Raw genomic sequence first — 22,872 nt, forward strand, 5'->3', positions numbered from 1 at the left:
TCTGAGCACATTTTCACACTGAAACAGACTATGCATGCAGTAGTGTGTGTGTGTGTGTGTGTGTGTGTGTGTGTGTGTGTCTGTGTGTGAAATCACTCCATAAAGGCTAACCAGAGAATTAGACCATGCTTGCCATGATGTAGAATCTGAACATTTAGAGCCAAGACTCTTCCAATCTCAATTCACATTTAGGATTAGATAGGTCTTTCATATCACTCAAAGGGAAAACTGGAGCAGCAGCTCTGCCAAATGTTGGTTTCTAGCCGAACACCTGAGTTCCAGGGGCAGTGGTAGAGAACAGAAAGTGGAGATGGGACCCATGTGACTCTGGCACCTAAAGGCCCACTAGAGATGAAGAGCTAGGCATGGTCACCTTGTCATGGCACACAATAGTGGAGAGGGGGGTGGCTGATGACTTCCAGCTGCCTTGTCTTTAGTTGTGCGGTCAAAGGCCAGCACCCTGTGGTTGGTTTAGGTGAACCTAGGAAGACAACAGCCGTCACGAGGAGCAACTCCGAGAGATTTAATCTACTGATGTGGTTCTGTGTGACCGGAAACTACAGAGAGCAGGATCAGCTCTGGGTTGGCTGGACCTTCACTGAGTCATGGGTTAGAATGAGGACTAAAGTCTCACCTACTGTGAAAGGCTGATACTGATGAAAGCCTGGAGCAGAGGGTCAGATGGGGAAGGCTGGTGACCAGGACTCTATTTCCCCAGTCCTTGGGGCTATGACTGGTTTACCTATCCTTGGTGTGCATAGTTCTACATCTGGGGTTGGTAATGAGGGGTAGAGCTGTGACCTAGGAAACTGTCTGTTGACACAGAGCATCACAGACTGCTGGGGCATGATGAGACAAGGTTACATTTTTAGCTGGAAAGTTCAACATTCAATTACTTCTCCAAGTTCCCAGAATCAACATAATCATGGGAGCTGCACTGAGCCAGGTTAATTGTGGATTCGTATCATTAGCCCAACCATTTGGGGCTGGTTCTCAGAAAGACCCAAAGATGATTAAGCTGTGTTCTGCCATTCTCTCCCATGGGTCTTCAAAAGCTCTGTAATTTATAGCTCCCTCTAATCCAGAAATCAATAGGTTAACAGTTTTCCAAATGAGAACTTCAGAGAAACCAAGCAGGAAACAGTGAGGTGTTATTTACTCCAGACACAAGCAGGTTAGGAACATGCACTGCTCTTGCAAAGGCTCAAGTTTGGTTCTCAGCATCCGTATGCTGTGGTTCACCATCTCCTGTACCTGCAGCTCCAGGAAGATCAATGCTCTCTTCTGTCCCCCAGAGGCACCTGCATTCATGGGCCTATGCTCCCCACCCCACATAGACATAATTCAAAATGAAGATAAATCTTAAATTAACCTTTATTAAGGTCTAACTGCACATGGAACGAAGATATATCTGAATTCTAGGACTTGGCAGATTTCAGTATTTCCACAATGAAGAGATAGAATGTTGAACTCCATGAGGGGTCTCTGCATTCTTTTCTGATCAATATTCACTACCCACAAAGGACAGATAGCTCTGACTCTGTCCTTGGTATAGGCTGGTTCTGTCTACCGTTCAGTTTGTTTTTATGTAGGTGGAATATAGGCCTGTGCTCATCTGTGTCTGGCTTCTTCCACACAACCCTGAGTCCGAAAGCTTTGAACAAGTCTGTGGATCCAACCTCATACAAGGCTCAGGCTCATCCATCAGTTGAAGCGTTTCAACAGACTGCCTCACATGCGGCAGACTGCAACAGTCTGGGTGGCATTCCACCATCTTTGCATCACAAGAATTCCCAGAGTGTCCCTAAAGGTTTTGCGGGACAGTTGATGCAAGGATTCCATACCTGAGGAAGGGGTGGAGCAGTGTTTGTTATATAACAGCCAGAAAGAGGTGTGGTGCCTGTGGGTGTTACCCAGGACAGCTCTGTCCTGCCAGGTGGCTTGGGTGCCTCCCTGCCAAGTGTGAGTGTTTCCACTAGTGGTGGCTTGCTCTCACAGTGGCCTGGAGCCAGACTGACAGAGGTGCTTGTGCGAAGGAGGCTACAACCTTGACTGTAAAGTGGTCAGGGCAGAGGTGGGTTCCCTGGTCTCTTCCTCTCTACAAAACACTCATTTTATAGAATAGGAAGCAGGTGGTAGGTGTATAGACATTGGCTTTCTTGAACAACTCCCACGGGACTCGTGAAAGTATTTTATCCTGGGCACATTTTCACGAAGACCTTTAGGTCACTTTCCAAATGTCTCCTGGATTAGGTGCCTGGAAAACTAATAACCCCTCGGCCTGTAAAGCACGGCTAAAATGTAGGCTATGTTTAATGAGACACATAAAAGCCACCTCGTGGCTTATTCGGGAGTGGAAGCAGCTTCTAGGGAGAGAACAGCCTGAGGCCAGCCGGCTGCCCACTGGGCTGCAAGCAGGACTGGCCTTTGAGTTTCTTCCATCTAATGAGCTTGTAACAGTGTTGTGACATCTGTGAACCTCAGAGCCTTCGACTATTTTCCAAAGCAGAATGAGTTGGTTTCACGGCCTTCCCTCCTTCCACTGTTAAAAAAAAAGTCTAGTTTGAAACCACAAATAGAGTATTCCAGCTGCCATGTTAATTGGTTCATTCTGATTACCGAGGCAGTCCAGCCAGCAGAGCAATGAATTGTTACTTAGAGAATTAGAGAGTCGTGCAGCTGGTTCAGTTCCAACACCTCGTACTCCACATCAGGAAAGCAGAGACTTTAAGTGTGCAAATGACTTAGTCAAGGACATCCAGATGGCTATTTGAAAACTGAAGACCACTGCCTTCCACACCCCAGGCTGCGCTATCCTAGACCCTCCCCATCTGCTCCTCTCAGATTTCTGGGTGAGTTTGCGCCTTTGTTCCTTTCCAAAGACCTTGATCCCATGGTTATGGTCAAGGAGAGCTTTGGGGACCATCAGAAAGCACAGGGGATGCTTTGATAGTAAAGGATTGCTTTACGGATCCAGACTCAGCAACTTCAGGGATTTGGGGTTAGTCAAGAGCATCTCAGAAACATTATCATCCCTCCCCGGTTTTGAACAGAAATCATAGTGTTTTCAAAGTCGAATCCAAACAGCACTGCCTCTCTGCTGGGCAGCGCATCTTTGGAGTGCACTGAGGACCTCTACAGGGACAACAGTGGCATGTGGGTCCTGTCTGTTGTTCTTTGACCCTTTCTTCAGCTGGAGTCATGTTTAGGGGGCAGGTAGCCAGCTCCAGGCCTCCTTCTGGGAAAGGGAGACAAGGAGGTCTTATTCCAGGCACACTTCACCTTGGTCCATTGAAGACTGGAATGTGAGGCACCACTGTGGACACTGGTGTACAAGTCTGTGACGGCTTTGTTCTTCTCTGAGAAAATGCGCTTATTTAAATGGTTATGGGGTGTTTTTGCAAATGTGTAATTTACCCTTTCTTTAGTCCTTTGGAACTTGTTAGGGGTGAAGAAATGAGGAAGGCGTGTCACACAGGCCTGGTGGGTTGCAGAAGTAGGCTTCCTTCTTGTTGACAGCTACAGTTACAGAGCAGGCAACGTAAAGTGAGGGTGACTTGGAGCTTCTGTCTCATCTGTGATTGTCTACGCTGTGTAATCTATGTGCTGTGTGCCCATGCTGATGCAATGTCAGCCCTGCTGCTTTTAGGCTTTAAATAAGCAAAGAGCAGGGCCTGGTTAGTTTTGAGCATGAGGATGAAGCTGGGCATCCAGTAAGTGGTAAGGTAACTCTCTCCGAAGTAAGCTTGGCGTCATGTCTAAGGAGACCACCTAGACAGCGGTAAGCCCTTTAGATCTGTTCATACCCTACCATCCCCTCACCCTGTGTCTCTCTCTCTACTGCAGGCACCAGGGACAGAGCCTGTGATTAACTTAGCATTTGTGTGTTGACTTTTCCTGGCCATGTCTGAGTGCATTCATTTTGAAATTACTCTTAACTGCACTTTTCTGTGTGCTTGTGTCCTTTGACCACTTGATTCTTGAGTTCATGTTTCCCCCTTTGTGTCTGCCCTCTTCCTTTACCTTGTCCTCTTCTCCCCTGGGCTATGAACCTGGAGTCTCGCACATGCTAGGCAAGTGTCATTCACTGAGTTGTCTACCCTCAGCCCCCTTTTGTAATTTGAATTTGAGAGAGCCTTAGTGAGTGGCCCGGGTAGGCCTTGAACTTCCAGTTCCACTGCTGAAACTTCCTAAGTACCTGAGATCACAGGTCTGTCTGTGGCACTAGATGTGTCATCTGCTTCTTTCTTCTACTCAATTGTAAACCTTAAATCTAACTTCTAGGATCACTGCCAGCCTTTTTTCCATACCACCTTGAACAGCCATCTTTAATTTTTAAATTTCAACCATTTCCTTGAAGTCATACTGGTTCTATTGTACATGATTCTGCAGTTGGGAAAAAACCCAGATCTGTGTTTGTGACATCCATGACGGCTAATCTTGGTTGATAACTTGACATATCTGGGAAGAGGTAAGCTCACTGGAAGAATTCATCAGACTGGCCTATGGGTAAGTTCTGTAGAACATTTTCTTGATTGATAATTTGTATAGAGGGGCTCAGCCACCATGGGAAATACACCCCTACACAGATGGTGGGCTTAGTCTCTGTAATAGCTAGCTGAGAGAACAGACTAACAGTAGTGCTCCTCTGTGGTTTCTGCTTTGAGTGCCTGCCTTGTATTCCTGCCTTGGCTTCCCTAGATGGTGGACTATAAAATGAAGTGTTTATTCTCTAAGTTGCTTTAGGTAATAATGATTATCACAGCAACTGAGAAAACAAACAAATGAACAAAACCCCAAAAGCCAGGACAACATCCGCATCCACCGTAGTATCGTAGGTGCCCTCTGAACTGATTCTTCCCCCTTTCTCTGCACGCCACTGATAGCCCACTTATGTGATGTCATAATTCAAAATGTGCAGGCCAGTTTGTATTTCTTATATTTCCTTTGCTGGGGACCCAGAGGACTGGATGTGTGGCTCTGACAGGCCCTTGGAAAAATGCTTATCAGAGTTGATAGGAAGCCCAGTGACTGGGCTCTTCAGGTGAGGAATCCAGCTCTAGGGAGAAAGGATGTCCTGTCCAAGATCTCACAACCCGGCATAGCAAAGCCAAATGCCTGTTCTCTGCCCTTAAGCACAGTTAGGACTTTTTTTTTTTAACCTCCTCTTACATCTAATCTGTGGGCACGGAAAGAATGAGAGAAATGTTTGAATGAATTTTTAACACTAACAATAACAACAGTATATCAATAATGAAGTCTTTGTGCAGTTCTTACCCTTCAACTTCTCTCAAATGACATCTTTCTGATGCTTTTATGCCAAACCTAATTTTCCTTTTTCCTTATTTAACTATTGATTTATGCATTCTTTCTTAGGAGAAGAAGTCCTTTTGCTACAAGCACATCTTTCTCAGAGTAACCCCTTCCCAACTTTTCATAGACATCTTGGCCAGGAGCTGTGTTGTGGTTAAGCTGCTGGCAGGCCTCAGAAACATCACTTGGGATTTTCAAGTTATTTCTGTAATGATTTTTTTTAAGCTTGGAAAGCTTTTAGCAACTCCTGAAATTTCTGGTAAAGAAAGATGAACCAGCCCTTGGGCTTGTGGAGTTCTGTTGCCCTTTTCACTGATCAAACTGAGTCACCTACATGTTCTCCACACAGAAGCATCTACATGTCCTTCCTGGACACTGAGTGTTATATTTTTAAGGACCAAGCCATTAGAGTTTGAATGGCTCATTCTTTTGTTAGTGAGTAATCTTGGTTGAATGTAACCATGCTCCTTAAGTACTCCGAAGATTTTAGCTACCTAATGACAAAGCAAGCTTTTGGTCTGCTAGGAACCGAGAATATATCAATTGGGATGGTGTACATTCTGACCTAACTCAGGCACACAGCAAACACACAAACCTTGCATGTTTGATGTGCTGCTGAGGTTGACTTTGGCCCCGTGTGAACTTGGAATTTCATTATCTCGGAGATTTTCACAAATCAGATAATTCTCCAGGATCGAGGAGTTCATCTGTTCTGTTCCTTGACGTTCAATAACCAGCTCTGGAATTACATAGACATTCTTCTCTTTCCGTACTGTTCTTCCTAGACTCATTTGGGGTGCGGGGGGCTATGCTGTGTTTTTATACCTTTGCCATGCAGATTAAGTGGTAGATATAGGATAGGGGCATTTAAGACAAATTCAACTGTCTCCCAACAGGTATCAATGCAGATGCTGACAGACATGCTTCCCCCTCCCCCCATCATCTCTCTCATCTGATATCAAACCACTTCTTACTGGAAGATTCCCAAAGGTCTTCAAATACTTTGAGACTAGCGACTTAGCTCCATCCTCCATAGGCCTTGACAAACATGTCCCCTCTTCTCCACTGTCTCCTCTCTTCCACTGTCTTCAGGTCTTGCTGCGTTCTCTGGTTTTATGCTTTGACATTGACTTGCACTCCCACCACCTCCCACTGTCCCCTCATGACCCAATTTCCTACTTTCTGCATCAGGTGCTGACAAGGTTCACCTCCCATGACTTCTCATTACTCAGTCATCAGACATCTTGATTCTGAGGTGGGTGCTTGCCCTGCCCCAACTCCCTGCCACTGCTTCCTGCTCAGACTTCTGTCCTCTCAGTGATTTTCCCTATGGGAGATGGTTGCCATCCATCTAGATCACTGAACGGAGCACCCACCAAAGTGTTTACAAAGGGCCGTTCTCTCATCTCTATCCTCCATGCTGTCCTGTCAAGATGCTGAGATGGCCCAGGATTGTAGACATCCCCACATTCCATTGACACCCATCATTTCTAGTCCCCTCTAGTTCCAGTGACTCTAAATCACTCTCTATTGCATCTACCCATTCCACATGGTCAGCCTGTAACCTTGTCGTGCTTCACACAACCAGCTCTCTACTTCAGTCCCTTCCTTCATAGCCTCCCATGGGCACTCTTATCACCCACATACCTTTTTCTTAACATCAAAGAGAGGTTCAGGCCTCTTATCCCTCTGTTTATCTGAGACGATCAGGGGTCTCCTATTCATCAGCGCTGTTCCTGACCCTATATTCATAATTTCCTGTTGTGTCGGCTGAGTAGATTGGTACTATACAGATCCACTTGTTGGACTTTTTCTTGTCTTTTATTCAGGTAGCCTACTGAGCTCTGCTGTGGAAAGTCACCAAACCATGAAGGACAGCCTCCATTAGGGACAGATGTCTTGCTATGACTTTGACTGTCTCTGGTTCTTTACTTTGGCCCCTTTCATCATCCCCTAGTAAGCAACATTCCAGCTACTGGGTCTATTACTGTCTCAAATGAGTGCCAACCTTCTATACTGCCATGCATTGTTCTCAGGCATTGCCAAGCAAGTGGGCTTTAGAGATCAATGGAGACACAAAACAAAGATCTGTTGCTTTGCTGCCCAGGCCAGAGGGAGCCATGCCAGGCAAGAAAAGACATCTTTGATTTTCTCCAAGCTGAACTTGGAAGGACTAGGTGTAGAAGCAATAATGGAATTTTCCCCATCACAAGGGATTTGAGGAATTGTTTTGATTGGCTTATTTGAAGTTTAGAAACATTTCCTTTGCTATGGACGATGCTGGCCTACATCACAAAAATACAAGCAGAGTTTGCAAAGAGACTCCTGGTAGCTAAGGCTCCAGGAGATCAGCTCATCCAGTGGGTCTTCAGTCTGCTCATTTTTGGAGTTTTAACACGCTGGACTACGTTCTTGGATGTGGATTTTAGGGAGCTTAGGAGCATCCTGGGGGCTCTTCTGGTGGTGGGGAAACTGTCTCTACCCACATATGTTGACAGTGTCCATTTCTTGGCTCTCTGCTTTACCTTTTGGAATGCTCCTAATCTCAGGCTTATGTGAACTGCTAGATGGTGGCCCATACCCTGTTCTATTAGACCTAGACAATCCTAGTTTCTATGTTGCTTTCTGGCCTGGACTTCATTGTCCTCTCTTGAGCTAGGCTCCTCTAGTTGGATCGGTGTCCTGAGGTCTGGCTGTGGAGCTTAGTAGTGTATCCCAAGGTCACACAAGGCACAGTTGTGTGTCTGTTGAAGACCCCCCTCCCACCCCCGTCTTCTGTGGTTGGACACTCTCTTTGCAGTGTCAATCAGTCCATTTCTAGGTCAGATGTGTTCACATTGCTGCATCTTCTGTCTGGTCTTTCCTCTACTGCAGACCCAGCCCAACTTGCTTCAGACACCTTTCTCTTATCTTTTATACCCTGCTCCCCCTTGAGGTTATAGAATGATGTTTGTTCATCCTCCTGATCAGGTATTTCTTCTTTAGGGAACCCTGTATGTATAAAGTTTTTGCAACTTACTTTTAATAAGGATTCGACCTCTCCTCTAGCCCACTACGCAGGAGAGGTAGTAGAAGAGAAATGTTATTGGGGTGTGGGGGGAGTGGACCTGCTCAGCAATAGTGCTTTGGGGGTGAACTTGATTGTCTTTCTCAGCAGTTCAGTCCCAGAGCACAAACCAGATAGGACTCAGCAGCTGCAGGCCAGACACCAGGCATGACCTACAGCTGGAGTTCAATCCTGAAGGAACTGCAAGGCTTGCCAACTGACCCGGGGCAAGGCTGAGGAAGCAGCAAGCTGCTGCAGGAACCTCACAAGCAGTTCTTGCTCAGGTTTCTCTCAATGGTGGGCTTATCACAAGTGGAGCTCCACAGTGCCATGGAAGGGGAACCAATACATGTATGTGTGTTATTAGTGAAGAATAAGGAGGCGGAGCAAACCAAAGCAAAGCTCAGCGCTCATCTCCCACTGTCTGTGGGGTCATAGTTATATTCCATTTTGGGTCCTTTCATGTGTTTGTTACATCCAAACATCCTTTCATCTGTGTTTGCTTCAGGAAAACACTCTTTCACGTGTTCGCTTTAGCAAGACCTCCTTTCACCTGTGTGCCCCAGCAAAACATCATTCGACTTAACTAACTTTCCAAAGAAACTAGAGGCTTCCACTTCAGATCTCTTCCCTGACACTATTGTCACATTCGATTCCCACCTCTGTCTTACCTAAACAGCAGGGCCCTCTTTCCTGGGAAGGCCTTAAAGTGGGAGTGAAGAGGTATCTAAAACCTGGCAGCACCCCCACGCCTGGATCCTGATCTCTCATTACTGTTCCCATCGAGTGCTTTGGAAGGGCCAGGACTCTGAAGAGCAGCAGAGTCCAGGTTTGAGGTAGAGGCTTGCAAACCTAACGTGCACCGTGGTGAAATCACCAAGTGACAGTGACTATTAAACCACTAGGATCTCGTCCTTAGGATTCAGGAGCCAAACTGTGAGAAGTTAGGGGCACACTTTAGACAATCTGAGCATCAATACAGCAAACAGTCTGCCCAGGGTTCAAGCACGTGCACTGTTTAACTCACTACATTAATAAGGACATGAAAGTGATTTAGTCAATATTGGTGGGTGTTTGGGGATCGACTCGTTATCTTGAAACCCCAAAGAAAACTCAAAAATATTTATACACTGTGGTGGTTGATCTTGCTTGTCAATCTGACATACAGGAAAGAGGGAACATCAATTAATGAACTGCATTTATCAGATTAGCCCGTCAGCATGTCTGTGGGTTCATTTTCTTGATTGCTAATTGGAGTCAGGTGGAGGGCATGGATAAGAAAGGTAGCTGAATGTGACCAAGCCAGGGAGCAAGCCCCTCTTCCCCAGGGATGGATGTGACCTGGCACTGTGAGACAGTGCAAACCCTTTTCTCTCTCCAAGTTGTTCTTGTGGCCATTGTGTTTACCAAAACAAAAGAGAAAGTAACTAGGCTTGCACGAGCTCACTCTCTCTCTCTCTCTCTCTCTCTCTCTCTCTCTCTCTCTCTCTCACACACACACACACACACACACACACACACGCACGCACGCACGCACGCACGCACGCCACTCACTTCTATCCTTGGTCTTGTTAACAAGGAGTGATAGGACAGTGTCTCCATTTTGCAGCTCCTGTGGACTGCTGGACCGAGTCATTGACACTCATCTCCTGCTCAACCACAAATTCTGGGTCTGGTGGTGGGGGAGAACAATGATACCTGGTAGTAACTTGCTCTCTTTGCTGGTGACCCCTCCAAAGACTGACACACTAGATGACATTCTCATTTACAAGGAAATAAAAGATTAAGCTAAGATACGTGTTGACCATCAACAACATTCATGCAGGGTAGAGCTGTACATACAGGCTGAATCACAGCTTATTAAACTGATGGTTGAAACTCCATAAGGGATTGTGTCACTAAGCATGAGAGTTGGAAACAGGTTTCTAAACGCTCTGTGATCAAAAAATAATTCAGAAACAATCCCCTAATGAATCTGAAGTGTTTCTGGAGGGGCTTAGCGTGTTGTGTCATGTGACCTCGCCTTGGTTCTGGACACACAGCATGCACACTTGGCACTGCATATGCTATCATGCCATTCAGCACCAACCATGGCTGCCTGAAACGCCTCAGCTCGGAAGAAAGACTGCTGTGTAATGAACTGCCGTGATTACATACGAATGTGTCTGCTCCGGTAGGAACATTCTGGTTTGGTTGTGGAAAAGCAAATTGAGTGTTTTCTCATCATTTCTCAGCATGTATTAAATCAAACCTGGTCATCTTTGGATCCTATTGTGTCCCAAATCTTGATTTTAGAATCACATATTGGAGTTGCTGACCTGTGTTTCATTAAAAAAACAAAACATTAAGTGAATTTTGGCTTGGGATTAGGACAATTTCAAACAATAGCAAACAAAGCTTTAAACCTGTTTTGTACTGTGGTTTGTGCGAAGCAGAGTTCTGAGCGCTCATCACTGGAGAATGAAATCTGAAAAGCGTTGAAGATGCCTCGCAGCATCAAACTTAACTCTTTATGATGAATGAATAAGCACACTCATTAGCATGCAAATCATCTCTGATCTGCAGTAAATGGAAATTTTATTTGTATACTAAGCAATTATTTTAAAATAAATTTCCTCATGATAAATTGCCAATAAATGGTTGATTTATGTAGCTATTTTGTGTTGCCCGTACTCTCAGGCTGTGTAAAATTTTGAGTGAGGATTCGTGAGTGTAAAAAAAAAGCTTAAGAAGCTCTGGGCTACATATCAGTTTCCTTTTATTGTTTCATTAATTAATTTTACTTATTTATTCACTTTATATTCTGACTGCAGCCCCCCTCCCTTCTCTCCTCCCAGCCCCACCCATACAAACCCCTCCCCTTTTTGGTACCACCCAGCCCTGGGGCATCTACTAAGTAGATCCTCACCACTGAGGTCCAACTAGGCAGTCCAGTTAGGGGAAAGGGGAGCCAACGGCAGGAAACAGAGTCAGAGACAGGCCCCCTCCAAATGTTGGGGGACCCACAGGAAGACCAAACTACACATTTGCTCCAAATGTAACAGTTTCATTATCACATATGTTGAAAAGAAAACAGTGAAGATAAGGGGTTTTAACTGCAGAATGAATAAAATAAGATTTGAAGATGTGTCAGTCAATTGCTGTGTCAATGCCTTGTCTAAATAGTGGCGTAAGCAAGCAGAGGGACAAAAATCAACTGTCACACCATTGTGACAAGGAAAGCGGAAGACATGTTCTGCAAGTTGCCTTTAAGTACTGTGAAGGTGTTCAGAAAGTACCTCTTTACACATGCACAGGCAAATGTTTACTGGGGGAATTGTACTTTTTTTTTCCTGTTTGCTTCAAAATAGTGTGGGACGGGGGACAACAGACAGTCCATTGATGGCTGATGGTGGGACTCGGTACTGGACACTTGAGGTTTATTTTACTATTCTGTGTACTTTTGTGTATATTAAATAACTTATATCACCAGAAGTAATCACCATAAAAGAGCAACAGCATGAAAACAGAGCAGGAAACAATCCAAGGAATCCTGTGCAGGGGACTGGGTTCTTCCTGGGGATCAGTAAGGAAGCTGCTCTCAGGGGAGCGGCTGAGCTCTCCCAGGAGACACAGTGGCCAGCGATCAGTGTTCTGTCAGACTCCACAAAAGCGAGGGGCATGTTTCCTGCATTCTGACAGTACAGCCCTTTGAGGAGCATTGGTTCAGAGGCTGGTGACAAAGGGTCTTTGCACTTTCAGCGCATACAAAGTTAGAATATGTCCATGGCCATTACAATCTGAATAGCCATGTCAAACACCAAAATATTTTTATGACAGAAATATGCCCTAGTGTTGGCAGTGGGAATGTTACCACTAGCATATTTTACAAGTTGAGTCTATTTTGTTCTCTAGTGTGAAGCAGTTTCATTTCCTGCCCTATTATAGGGCACTGGCTCCTAGGATCTAACACGTGTGTCCCCGGTTCAACTCACTTTAACACAGAGGTTTATAATGTCACGAGTTTGGTACAAACCTTTAACGGAAATATTTTAAACCAGCATTTTAAAACTTTAACACAGAAACTATTCCACTGATAGCTTTTGAGGTAAAAAATAGCACGCGCGCCAGCTTTCATTGTAAAAAATTATAACGAGGAATCGCAAACGGTTATCCCGGGTTCAGATGATGGTGTCTGCGATCTCTTTTGGTTCCTGGGCAGGTTTAGTTAATCATTTTTATGGTTTTCTTTGTCTTGTTGCATTTTGTTTAGAAGCAGCAGCTGTGCTTTCTAAGCGAGTGGGGCTGCCCTCACCTGGGATCAGGACAGCTTGGCAGTGCTGCAGGAAGTGCCCCGAGTTTCCGTGTAGTCTGCCAGGTGTGAGCCTGCCATGGCTGTGTTCCACAGCTCCCCTTCAGCCCCAGCCCTTACCACACAGCCCAGGAGACCTTCCTGGAAACGGGGACACTCATCAGCAGTGTCATTCAACACCTGGAGGGAGCAGCCAGTGCTGCTGGAGTGTGCGGTCCTGTCCTTCTATCTCCACTTGGGAAGAACTCGGACACTTCCCGACAGAGGCCCTCAGGGAAGGGTTTGGGCACATGGGGTATTTTTCCCCAAGGCCCTTGTTCAGCCCTTACTCAGTTAAAATTCTGCTGTAGGCATTTTGACTTTATGGAAGTATATATAATGGGATATCACGGAGCCTATAAAATATTCTCTAGTTTGAAAACTCCTTAAACACTCTTATATGTTGCCTTTTTCCAACATAAATTTATATCCAGCAACAACAAATATGGAGTGCCAGCTGGTTACAATCTAAGAGGACGCTGGCTCAGGGGAAAGCTCAGGGCAGGTGACCAGAGTGACCAAAAGTCACAAAGCTGTCAATTCCAAAGTAAATCAAGACACAGAAGGTACTGGATCACTCTAGATTCCCCAGGGAACTGAATTAGGCAGAACAGACCCCAGATGGTTTGGGGGTAGAGGAAAATGCAATAAAAATAAAAACGTTGAGCAGATGACTGAGACCGTCTATGATAGGTCATAGATCTGACCTGTGTGTGCACAAATGAGAGGTGAGAGCAGGTGGGAGAGAAGAAGAAATTAAATAAACCCCAAAACAATGTAAACTGTGGGTTTGGAAATTCAAATTTTCAAACAGACGGGAAATACAGAAATACCATCAGCTTGTGAAAGAGAACTCTTGTGAAAGAGAACCTCTCACTAAGCACCCATATCAATTACACGATTTTTTTCTCTCCTGATTTCAAAATAATTAGGAAGTAGAAATAGAAACAAAGCAAGATGTATACAGATTTGTACATTCTAAGACTGACATTGAGATATTTTAAGCAAAATCGTACAAACCCTTGGAAAATATAGGACATTCTACGGAGGCAATAAGAGGAAGCAGGCGGGTGCGATTATATCTATGGAGGAAAAAGAAAAATGAGAACATTTATCTAAAGTTATGCAGCTAAAAAAAATGTGTATTGACATATGAAACCGTAGTTCAGGGCCTGGAGTGACGGCTCAACCGTTGGAACCGCTGGTTGCTCTTTCTGAGGACATGATGTACTGGGTTCCCAGCACCTACGGGGCAGCTCACGTCTGTCTGTAGCTTCAGGGGCCCTGGTTCTGATGCCTCTTCTGGCCTCTGCGGGACATTGTACACGTGGTGCACACATGCGGCAAAGCACTGGTGCACATTAGAAAACAACCCTCCCGCCTCAAATACTTTCAAGAAGCATTTAACAAGCATAATAAGTTTTCACTTACTATTACTGTAACAAGTCATTGGTTAGAGGAAGCAAATTTAAATCTTTACCAGGTTCCACAACAAATCCCAGATGAGCTGAGCAGAAATTAAACTATTCTTTTAAAAGATCGTAAAAGTGTCTCAAATTTCTAGTGAAGACGTTTAGAGTCTGTGGAAAGCGTTGATGGCTGTTTCTTCTCGTGATGCTTGTGACGCTTACAATGAGAATGCGTCAAAAGAACATTAAAATCAGTGGTCCTCAACCTTCCTAATGCTGCAACCCTTTAATACAGCTCCTCACGCTGTGGCGACCCTCCCTACCGTAACTGTAATTTTGCTAGTTATGAGTTGTAATGTAAATATTACTGGAGCTTGAGGTTTGCTGAAGAGCCTCGACCCACACATTGAGAACCGCTGATTTAAATAAAGGGGTGGAGTGATACAGCATACAACCGAGACTGTGGGTTTGGAAATTCAAATTTGCAAACACGGGAAATACAGAAATACCTACTTAGAGAGTAGGTCAAGAGAGGTGATTGATTCAGGAGGAATTCAAGGGCCCGACAATCAATCATAGAGGAAACTCAGCTTCCTTTACAATCAGTGAAGCCCAAGTCCAAGGAATGGCCAAGTAGCATTCGCCATCATGGTATCACTCCACAGGAAGGAAGGAACCGCTAATCTAATGCTAGTGATTATGGTGGGAAAGACCCGGCTTCCAAGGTGCCGTGGATGCTAGGTCTCACTGTGTAATCTTGGCTGCCCTGGAGCTGGCTATGTAGAGCAGATTAGCCTTGAACTCACAGAGTCCTACCTGTCTCCCTTTGTGTGCTGGGATTAAAGGCATGTGCCTCCATGTCACTGACTAACAGCATACTTTTTTTTTTTTAAATCAGATATCTTTACTTTTTGGCCTAGAAAACATCTTTTCTGAGAGTTCATAAAAGCAATAGTTTTAAGTAAAAGATGCTTATAATATAATTGATATAATTATTTATATTACTCAAAATTTATTACTCAGAATAATATAAATATTGAAACATGAGAAATAGGTAATTATGAGATTTTTTTGCCATGGGATATTACAAACTTTTATGATGCTTCTATGGATTTAGCTCAGTGGTAGAGCGCTTGCCTAGCAAGCACAAGGCCCTGGGTTCGGTCCCCAGCTCCAAAAAAAGAAAAAAGAAAAAAAAATAATAGGAGGTGCTAATGTGAAGTCTTTCAGGTAAGGATCAGTTCGCAAAACGATATGACAACTCTCGGTTTCACTCACATGAGGCTAGAGAGAAAGACCATGGAGCTAACAATGTAACTTCAAGTTGCTGGTGTTTAGACATCTCCACATGTGGCTTGAGTTTTCTTTCTTTTTTTTTTTTTTTTTTTTTTATTAACTTGAGTATTTCTTATATACATTTCGAGTGTTATTCCCTTTCCCGGTTTCCGGGCAAACATCCCCCTCCCCCCTCCCCTTCCTTATGGGTGTTCCCCTCCCAACCCTCCCACCATTGCCGCCCTCCCCCCATAGACTAGTTCACTGGGGGTTCAGTCTTAGCAGGACCCAGGGCTTCCCCTTCCACTGGTGCTCTTACTAGGATATTCATTGCTACCTATGGGGTCAGAGTCCAGGGTCAGTCCATGTATAGTCTTTAGGTAGTGGCTTAGTCCCTGGAAGCTCTGGTTGCTTGGCATTGTTGTACTTTTGGGGTCTCGAGCCCCTTCAAGCTCTTCCAGTTCTTTCTCTGATTCCTTCAATAGGGGAACTATTCTCAGTTCAGTGGTTTGCTGCTGGCATTCGCCTCTGTATTTGCTGTATTCTGGCTGTGTCTCTCAGGAGCGATCTACATCCGGCTCCTGTCGGTCTGCACTTCTTTGCTTCATCCATCTAGTCCAATTGGGTGGCTGTATATGTATGGGCCAAATGTGGGACAGGCTCTGAATGGGTGTTCCTTCAGTCTCTGTTTTAATCTTTGCCTCTCCCTTCCCTGCCAAGGGAATTCTTTTTCCTCATTTAAAGAAGGAGTGAAGCATTCACATTTTGATCATCCGTCTTGAGTTTCTTTTGTTCTAGGGATCTAGGGTAATTCAAGCATTTGGGCTAATAGCCACTTATCAATGAGTGCATACCATGTATGTCTTTCTGTGATTGGGTTAGTTCACTCAGGATGATATTTTCCAGTTCCAACCATTTGCCTACGAATTTCATAAACTCGTTGTTTTTGATAGCTGAGTAGTATTCCATTGTGTAGATGTACCACATTTTCTGTATCCATTCCTCTGTTGAAGGGCATCTGGGTTCTTTCCATTTTCTGGCTATTATAAATAAGGCTGCGATGAACATAGTGGAGCACGTGTCTCTTTTATATGTTGAGGCATCTTTTGGGTATATGCCCAAGAGAGGTATAGCTGGATCCTCAGGCAGTTCAATGTCCAATTTTCTGTGGAACCTCCAGACTGATTTCCAGAATGGTTTTACCAGTCTGCAATCCCACCAACAATGGAGGAGTGTTCCTCTTTCTCCACAACCTCGCCAGCATCTGCTGTCACCTGAGTTTTTGATCTTAGCCATTCTCACTGGTGTGAGGTGAAATCTCAGGGTTGTTTTGATTTGCATTTCCCTTATGACTAAAGATGTTGAACATTTCTTTAGGTGTTTCTCAGCCATTCCGCATTCCTCAGCTGTGAATTCTTTGTTTAGCTCTGAACCCCATTTTTTAATAGGGTTATTTGTTTCCCTGCGGTCTAACTTCTTGAGTTCTTTGTATATTTTGGATATAAGGCCTCTATCTGTTGTAGGGTTGGTAAAGATCTTTTCCCAATCTGTTGGTTGCAGTTTTGTCCTAACCACAGTGTCCTTTGCCTTACAGAAGCTTTGCAGTTTTATGAGATCCCATTTGTCAATTCTTGATCTTAGAGCATAAGCCATTGGTGTTTTGTTCAGGAAATTTTTTCCAGTGCCCATGTGTTCCAGATGCTTCCCTAGTTTTTCTTCTATTAGTTTGAGTGTGTCTGGTTTGATGTGGAGGTCCTTGATCCACTTCGACTTAAGCTTTGTACAGGGTGATAAGCATGGATCGATCTGCATTCTTCTACATGTTGCCCTCCAGTTGAACCAGCACCATTTGCTGAAAATGCTATCTTTTTTCCATTGGATGGTTTTGGCTCCTTTGTCAAAAATCAAGTGACCATAGGTGTGTGGGTTCATTTCTGGGTCTTCAATTCTATTCCATTGGTCTATCTGTCTGTCTCTGCACCAATACCATGCAGTTTTTATCACTATTGCTCTGTAATACTGCTTGAGTTCAGGGATAGTGATTCCCCCTGAAGTCCTTTTATTGTTGAGGATAGCTTTAGCTATCCTGGGTTTTTTGTTATTCCAGATGAATTTGCAAATTGTTCTGTCTAACTCTTTGAAGAATTGGATTGGTATTTTGATGGGGATTGCATTGAATCTGTAGATTGCTTTTGGTAAAATGGCCATTTTTACTATATTAATCCTGCCAATCCATGAGCATGGGAGATCTTTCCATCTTCTGAGGTCTTCTTCAATTTCTTTCTTCAGTGTCTTGAAGTTCTTATTGTACAGATCTTTTACTTGCTTGGTTAAAGTCACACCGAGGTACTTTATATTATTTGGGTCTATTATGAAGGGTGTCGTTTCCCTAATTTCTTTCTCGGCTTGTTTCTCTTTTGTATAGAGGAAGGCAACTGATTTATTTGAGTTAATTTTATACCCAGCCACTTTGCTGAAGTTGTTTATCAGCTTTAGTAGTTCTCTGGTGGAACTTTTGGGATCACTTAAATATACTATCATATCATCTGCAAATAGTGATATTTTGACCTCTTCTTTTCTGATCTGTATCCTTTTGATCTCCTTTTGTTGTCTGATTGCTCTGGCTAGAACTTCAAGAACTATATTGAATAAGTAGGGAGAGAGTGGGCAGCCTTGTCTAGTCCCTGATTTTAGTGGGATTGCTTCAAGTTTCTCTCCATTTAGTTTAATGTTAGCAACTGGTTTGCTGTATATGGCTTTTACTATGTTTAGGTATGGGCCTTGAATTCCTATTCTTTCCAGGACTTTTATCATGAAGGGGTGTTGAATTTTGTCAAATGCTTTCTCAGCATCTAATGAAATGATCATGTGGTTCTGTTCTTTCAGTTTGTTTATATAATGGATCACGTTGATGGTTTTCCGTATATTAAACCATCCCTGCATGCCTGGGATGAAGCCTACTTGATCATGGTGGATGATTGTTTTGATGTGCTCTTGAATTCGGTTTGCCAGAATTTTATTGAGTATTTTTGCGTCGATATTCATAAGGGAAATTGGTCTGAAGTTCTCTTTCTTTGTTGTGTCTTTGTGTGGTTTAGGTATAAGAGTAATTGTAGATTCGTAGAAGGAATTCGGTAGGGCTCCATCTGTTTCAATTTTGTGGAATAGTTTGGATAATATTGGTATGAGGTCTTCTATGAAGGTTTGATAGAATTCTGCACTAAACCCATCTGGACCTGGGCTCTTTTTGGTTGGGAGACCTTTAATGACTGCTTCTATTTCCTTAGGAGTTATGGGGTTGTTTAACTGGTTTATCTGTTCCTGATTTAACTTTGATACCTGGTATCTGTCTAGGAAATTGTCCATTTCCTGAAGATTTTCAAATTTTGTTGAATATAGGTTTTTATAGTAAGATCTGATGATTTTTTGAATTTCCTCTGAATCTGTAGTTATGTCTCCCTTTTCATTTCTGATTTTGTTAATTTGGACGCACTCTCTGTGTCCTCTCGTTAGTCTGGCTAAGGGTTTATCTATCTTGTTGATTTTCTCAAAGAACCAACTTTTGGTCCTGTTGATTCTTTCTATGGTCCTTTTTGTTTCTACTTGGTTGATTTCAGCTCTGAGTTTGATTATTTCCTGCCTTCTACTCCTCCTGGGTGTATTTGCTTCTTTTTGTTCTAGAGCTTTTAGGTGTGCTGTCAAGCTGCTGACATATGCTCTTTCCTGTTTCTTTCTGCAGGCACTCAGCGCTATGAGTTTTCCTCTTAGCACAGCTTTCATTGTGTCCCATAAGTTTGAGTATGTTGTATCTTCATTTTCATTAAATTCTAAAAAGTTTTTAATTTCTTTCTTTATTTCTTCCTTGACCAGGTTATCATTGAGTAGAGCATTGTTCAATTTCCACGTATATGTGGGCATTCTTCCCTTATTGTTATTGAAGAACAGTTTTAGGCCGTGGTGGTCCGATAGCACGCATGGGATTATTTCTATCTTTCTGTACCTGTTGAGGCCCGTTTTTTGACCAATTATATGGTCAATTTTGGAGAAAGTACCATGAGGAGCTGAGAAGAAGGTATATCCTTTTGCTTTAGGATAGAATGTTCTATAAATATCCGTTAAGTCCATTTGGCTCATGACTTCTCTTAGTCTGTCGACATCACTGTTTAATTTCTGTTTCCATGATCTGTCCATTGATGAGAGTGGGGTGTTGAAATCTCCCACTATTATTGTGTGAGGTGCAATGTGTGTTTTGAGCTTTAGTAAGGTTTCTTTTACGTATGTAGGTGCCCTTGTATTTGGGGCATAGATATTTAGGATTGAGAGTTCATCTTGGTGGATTTTTCCTTTGATGAATATGAAGTGTCCTTCCTTATCTTTTTTGATGACTTTTAGTTGGAAATTGATTTTATTTGATATTAGAATGGCTACTCCAGCTTGCTTCTTCTGACCATTTGCTTGGAAAGTTGTTTTCCAGCCTTTCACTCTGAGGTAGTGTCTGTCTTTGTCTCTGAGGTGTGTTTCCTGTAGGCAGCAGAATGCAGGGTCCTCGTTGCGTATCCAGTTTGTTAATCTATGTCTTTTTATTGGGGAGTTGAGGCCATTGATATTGAGAGATATTAAGGAATAGTGATTATTGTTTCCCTTTATATTCATATTTGGATGCGAGGTTATGTTTGTGTGCTTTCATTCTCTTTGTTTTGTTGCCAAGACGATTAGTTTCTTGCTTCTTCTAGGGTATAGCTTGCCTCCTTATGTTGGGCTTTACCATTTATTATCCTTTGTAGTGCTGGATTTGTAGAAAGATATTGTGTAAATTTGGTTTTGTCATGGAATATCTTGGTTTCTCCATCAATGTTAATTGAGAGTTTTGCTGGATACAGTAACCTGGGCTGGCATTTGTGTTCTCTTAGGGTCTGTATGACATCAGTCCAGGATCTTCTGGCCTTCATAGTTTCTGGCGAGAAGTCTGGTGTGATTCTGATAGGTCTCCCTTTATATGTTACTTGACCTTTTTCCCTTACTGCTTTTAATATTCTTTCTTTATTTTGTGCGTTTGGTGTTTTGACAATTATGTGACAGGAAGTGTTTCTTTTCTGGTCCAATCTATTTGGAGTTCTGTAGGCTTCTTGTATGCCTATGGGTATCTCTTTTTTTAGGTTAGGGAAGTTTTCTTCTATGATTTTGTTGAAGATATTTACTGGTCCTTTGAGCTGGGAGTCTTCACTCTCTTCTATACCTATTATCCTTAGGTTTGATCTTCTCATTGAGTCCTGGATTTCCTGTATGTTTTGGACCAGTAGCTTTTTCCGCTTTACATTATCTTTGACAGTTGAGTCAATGATTTCTATGGAATCTTCTGCTCCTGAGATTCTCTCTTCCATCTCTTGTATTCTGTTGGTGAAGCTTGTATCTACAGCTCCTTGTCTCTTCTTTTGGTTTTCTATATCCAGGGTTGTTTCCATGTGTTCTTTCTTGATTGCTTCTATTTCCATTTTTAATTCCTTCATCTGTTTGATTGTGTTTTCCTGGAATTCTTTCAGGGATTTTTGCCATTCCTCTCTGTAGGCCTCTACTTGTTTATTAATGATTTCCTGTGTTTCCCTAAGTGTGTTCATGTCTTTCTTGAAGTCCTCCAGCATCATGATCAAATATGATTTTGAAACTAGATCTTGCTTTTCTGGTGTGTTTGGATATTCCATGTTTGTTTTGGTGGGAGAATTGGGCTCCGATGATGGCATGCAGTCTTGGTTTCTGTTGCTTGGGTTCCTGCGCTTGCCTCTCGCCATCAGATTATCTCTAGTGTTACTTTGTTCTGCTATTTCTGACAGTGGCTAGACTGACCTATAAGCCTGTGTGTCAGGAGTGCTGTAGACCTGTTTTCCTCTCTTTCAGTCAGTTATGGGGACAGTGTGTTCTGCTTTCCGGCGTGTAGTTTTTCCTCTCTACAGGTCTTCAGCTGTTCCTGTGGGCCTGTGTCTTGAGTTCACCAGGCAGCTTTCTTGCAGCAGAAAATTTGGTCTTACCTGTGGTCCCGAGGCTCAGGTTCGCTCGTGGGGTGCTGCCCAGGGGCTCTCTGCAGCGGCAGCAACCAGGAAGACCTGTGCCGCCCCTTCCGGGAGCTTCAGTGCACCAGGGTTCCAGATGGTCTTTGGCTTTTTCCTCTGGCGTCCGAGATGTGTGTGCAGGGAGCAGTCTCTTCTGGTTTCCCAGGCTTGTCTGCCTCTCTGAAGGTTTAGCTCTCCCTCCCACGGGATTTGGGTGCAGAGAACTGTTTATCCGGTCTGTTTCTTTCAGGTTCCGGCGGTGTCTCAGGCGCAGAAGTCCTGCCGCTCCTGGGCCCTCCCCCATGGGAGCCCAGAGGCCTTATACAGTTTCCTCTTGGGCCAGGGATGTGGGCAGGGGTGAGCAGTGTTGGTGGTCTCTTCCGCTCTGCAGCCTCAGGAGTGCCCACCTGACCAGGCGGTTGGGTCTCTCTCTCACCGGGTCTGGGAGCAGAGAGCTGCTGCGGGCCGGGATCCGCGGGTGTGGGACTTCCGGTAAACACAGACCGTGCCTCCTAGAGAAATTCTGCTTCCGTGTCCCAAGCTCACCAGGCAGCTTTCTTGCAGCAGAAAAGTTGGTCTTACCTGTGGTCCCGAGGTTCAAGTTCTCTCGTGGGGTGCTGCCCAGGGGCTCTCTGCAGCGGCAGCAACCAGGAAGACCTGTGCCGCCCCTTCCGGGAGCTTCAGTGCACCAGGGTTCCAGATGGTCTTTGGCTTTTTCCTCTGGCGTCCGAGATGTGTGTGCAGGGAGCAGTCTCTTCTGGTTTCCCAGGCTTGTCTGCCTCTCTGAAGGTTTAGCTCTCCCTCCCACGGGATTTGGGTGCAGAGAACTGTTTATCCGGTCTGTTTCTTTCAGGTTCCGGCGGTGTCTCAGGCGCAGAAGTCCTGCCGCTCCTGGGCCCTCCCCCATGGGAGCCCAGAGGCCTTATACAGTTTCCTCTTGGGCCAGGGATGTGGGCAGGGGTGAGCAGTGTTGGTGGTCTCTTCCGCTCTGCAGCCTCAGGAGTGCCCACCTGACCAGGCGGTTGGGTCTCTCTCTCACCGGCGAGTTTTCTTTTATTGCTTTTAACTGAGATAGACTGTCTCCATATAATTATTAAACAAGAACTTAGTTTTCATTTCGGAGCAAGCAGCCATACAATCCCATAATAAGTAAAGCTTGATTAATATTACTCTTAACCCGTGGTGAAGAGCATGCAGGGAGGTGGTTAACAATACTTGGACAGCTAGAGGTCACTTTAGCAAACAGAGAGAATCGGGGTATAACTATCGAGGCTTATGCTTTACTTAAGATGACTGCACTTGGGTTTTCTTTTTTTTTATCTTACAAAATAATTTCACTGAGATATGGGAGAGCTTGTGTGTTCATTTTTACTGTACAGAGACACTGCATCCCTGTGGTAGTTCTCCCTGCCTGCCTTGAACTGCTCTAAACTTCTCTTCAGAGCACTTAAATCC

At 44.1% G+C, this 22,872-nt stretch overlaps 1 protein-coding gene across 4 annotated transcripts in view; it reads left to right on the forward strand.

Moving 5' to 3' along the window:
* Positions 1–22,872, forward strand: part of Adamtsl3 (ADAMTS-like 3) — a 321,025-nt gene that overhangs the window by 48,928 nt on the left and 249,225 nt on the right.

The sequence above is a fragment of the Rattus norvegicus genome, chromosome 1, assembly GCF_021556685.1.
Source record: "Rattus norvegicus strain SHRSP/BbbUtx chromosome 1, alternate assembly SHRSP_T2T, whole genome shotgun sequence".
Lineage (NCBI taxonomy): Eukaryota > Metazoa > Chordata > Mammalia > Rodentia > Muridae > Rattus > Rattus norvegicus.